This window comes from Carcharhinus amblyrhynchos, chromosome 14 (assembly GCF_965287045.1).
Source record: "Carcharhinus amblyrhynchos chromosome 14, sCarAmb.v2.hapA, whole genome shotgun sequence".
NCBI classification, from domain to species: domain Eukaryota; kingdom Metazoa; phylum Chordata; class Chondrichthyes; order Carcharhiniformes; family Carcharhinidae; genus Carcharhinus; species Carcharhinus amblyrhynchos.
Window position 1 is genome coordinate 6,242,936 of NC_137337.1, and position 3,929 is coordinate 6,246,864.

The window sequence follows — 3,929 nt, forward strand, 5'->3', positions numbered from 1 at the left end:
GGAGGGTGCGCGCTGAGGGCACGGGGGCGCGCGCGCCAAGAGCGCGCTGCCGCCCCGCGCAGTCTCAGTGCAGCGGCCCCGGCCCGCGGCTCCCCAGCCCCTCAGCCACGCCCCTCAGCCCATCAGCCCCGCCCCTCAGCCCCGCTCCTTCCCGTCAGCTCCGCCTCCACCCTCCTCAGCCTCGCCCTCTCCCCCTCACCGCCCCGCCCCCACCCTCCTCAGCCCCGCCCTCTCCCCTCACCGCCCCGCCCCCACCCTCCTCAGCCCCGCCCTCTCCCCCTCACCGCCCCGCCCCCACCCTCCTCAGCCCCGCCCTCTCCCCCTCACCGCCCCGCCCATCACTCCATCAACTTCCACACAAACCCCACGTACACAGCTGCATTTTTATAGCACCCTTCACAAGCCACCAATCAAACACTTTCATAAGATCGGCACAGTGGTTAGCGCTACTGCCTGTCTGTGCCTGAGTCCCTGGTTCAATTCCCAGCTTGGGTCACTGTCTGCACATTCTCCCCGTGTCTGCATGGGTTTCCTCCGGGTGCTCCGGTTTCCTCCCACACTCCGAAAGACGTGCTGGTTAGGGTGCATTGGCCGTGCTAAATTCTCCCTCAGTGTACCCGAACAGGCGCTGGAGTGTGGTGACTAGGGGATTTTCACAGTAACTTCATTGCCGTGTTAATGTAAGCCTACTTGCAACAAATAAATAAACTTTAAACAACTAACAGCAAGGTGATAGCAATCAAATTGCCTGTATCTATTGAAGTTGGCATAGTAAGAAGTCTCACAACACCAGGTTGAAGTCAGAGCGCTGCTCCTTCATCAGGTTTTTCACAGTAAACTCTACTGTTAGACTTTAATCTGATGTTGTGAGACTTCTTACTGTGCCCACCCCAGTCCAATGCCAGCATCTCCACATCTATTGATGTTGTTTGAAGGATAAATATTGGCCAGGACGCGGGGAAGAACTCCCATCCCCTGCTACAAAATGTGTTGCGAGACCCTTTGCACCCACCTGCCAGATGTAGGCAAGGCTTTCATTTCATCCAGAAGATGGACTTACAACAATGCAGCATTCCCTCAACGCCACACTGAAGTGCCTGCCTTAGATTTAGTGTTCCAGATTCTCGAATGGGATTTGAGCCAATACTTTCTGATACCGAGACAAGAGAACCCCCAAAGTTGACACTATCTAACATCTTCTCATATTTTTCTCTCTTCCCTGAACCCCCCCCAGCCATTTGAATCTTCCTTGGTACAGTTCCCCCAGCCTAAAAGGAAGATCACGGTTGACCAGGAGATGCATCATAACTGGAGCAGACAGGTTGCACAACCCCCTCGATTGCCCGCTGCCTGGACCTGTAGATGGCGTGACTTGCCAAGCCCAGGAGCAGGTTGGCGCATAATCAGGGAGCTCATATTCAAGCAGGCCAATCTCAGTTGCCTGATCAAAATCGTTACACCGCACCAGCAAGGTGGCCCATCCTTAATTGCCTGCAAGCCGCCTCCTTAAACCACTGCAGGTACACTTAGTGAGGGAGTGCCAGGATTTTGACCTGGCAACAGCGAAGAAATGGCAAAATGTTCCTGAGTCAGGTTGGAATGTTGCTCGGAAGGGAATTTAGAGGTGACAGTTTTCCCATGCGCATGCTGAGTTGTGCTTGAGTTGCTGCATGCGGTGCATCTTGTAGATGGTACACACTGCCGGCACTCCAGACAGTACAGTGAGTGAACCCAAGATCATGTCGCACTATCTGTAACCCCCGTGACTTGCCTGGGTTTGCAAAACCTCACTTACTGTACTGTCTGGAGACAATACACATCTCTTTAACCTGTGATCGGTGCTCCTTCCACTCACATTGTCGGCCACTTCAAGACTTGAACAGCAGGTTAGTTGTAAAGATTCGCATTCTAATCAGTAATCTCTAAACCGTCTGTGCTTTATATGCTCTGTCTGAGGCCAGAACTCTCCGCCTGATGAAGAGGGAAACCTCGAAAGTTTGTGAATTTACTATCAAATAAATCGGTTGGACTGAAACCTGGTGTTGCCAGACTTCTTACTGCACGTGCAGTGTCAGATGCTGGATTTTTACCACCCCGTCCACCACGGGAATTGGAGCGAGCAAGGGGCAGACAAAGGGAAGGTCTGTCAACCCTGGATGGGATTTGGGACGAGCGAGGCTATAAAATCCTGCCCAGAGGGTCAGTTGTTGCATTGAAAGAAGCAAGTTGGCTTGACACAGACTAACAACATTGTGCAGTCCTTAACTAATTGCAAGTTCTTGTATACACAGCACCTATCATTTTACAACTTCCCCTCAGTATACATGATTCAGTGAATGCTGAAGAAATATTGAGGTGTTTAAGGGTGAGCAGGGAGCAACTGTCCCTCTTGGTTGAGGGTCAGTCACTAAGGGGCAGAGTTTTAGAGTGAGGGGCAAGAGATTCAGAAAACATTTCCCACTCAGAGGATGGTGGGAATCTGGAATGCACGGCCTGGGAAGGTCGTCGAGGCTGGAAACCTTACAACCTTTAAAAAAATATTTGGACGAACACTTGAAATATCACAATATTTAAGGATATGGGACAAGTGCAGGAAAATGTGAGTAGCGCGCCGTTAGTGGTAGGTTTTATTGGTGCAGGCTCGATGGGCTGAAGGGCCTTTTCTGCACTGTGTGGTTCTGTGGACGGGATTTTACTGCCCTCGCTCATCCCAAAACCGTAAAACCCCAGCCAAGGCCAGTGGACCATCCCACAGTCCGCCCCTCACCCCCTCCTATTCCTGCAGGCGGGAATAACTCAATAATCAGGATATTCCAGTAAACGGGATTCCCGACGTCCAGTGAAATCAGACGCTGGAGAACTGCAATATTGTGGGTAAGAATTAATAAAAAAGTTTTGTTGAATTAAATTAAGACAGACACTTCAGGATTCAAAATAAAACATCCGGGTTTAGGGGTCCATCCAACTGAGCTACCCGGGCTATGAGGGCTTTTCTGCACAAAACCCTAACACGCGGGGGAAAATCAGCATTTAAATAACCTCATTTATTTTATTTATTACCCTGGTCTGATTTCTGGCGCTTTGTGCTGAGTTCGCTGGTGTTCCTTGTGGGGGATTTGATCCTTCTGCGGTTGCTGCAGGGAGATTCCACCCTGCTACCAGCACCAGGAGCAGTTGTGCATGTCCCGGTGGCTGCAGAGTTCAGGCACCACCGTCCCCACAGAAAGCACCTCCAGATGATGGCAGGAGTGACAGAGAAGGCAGTGCACGCAGACCCCAAGAGGGGGCGCAAGAGATCCACTCACCAACCTTTAACAGCACCGGCTGCTCCAGTGGAGATTTTGTTTTATTTGGTAATTATCACCTTAGCAGTTGTTTTATGTCGAGAGAAAGGAGGCTAGGATAGATGTAATCTGTAACTCTGCGTGTAACTCTGTGTCAGAAGGTTCCAGCCCCACTCCAGGCCCACACACCTGAGTGCAGTACAGAAGGGGGTGCTGCCCTGTCAGAGGTGCTGTCCTTCAGGGCAGTTGTTAAACTGAGGCCCTGCTTGCCATCTCAGGTGGATGCCAAAGATTCCACGGCCACTGTTTGAAGAAGAGCGGTGGAGTCTATCCCCCGGTGTCATCCAACCCCTCAGTCAACATCACAAAAATACACTATCGGCCCTCTATCACACGGCTGTTTCTGGGATCTCACTGTGCGAAACTTGGCCCCCACTTTTCCTACAATAATGATGACACTTCAAAAGTAATTCAGTCTGTGGTCAATGGCTCACTTCCTGATGCCCTAAAACCTCTCCAATTCTGACAAGTGATGGAATACTCTCCAAATGTCCGGATGGATGCAGCTCCAACAACACTCAGGAAACTCAACACCACCCAGGACTAATCAGTCCATTTAATCAGCCCCCGTTCACCAACTTAAAC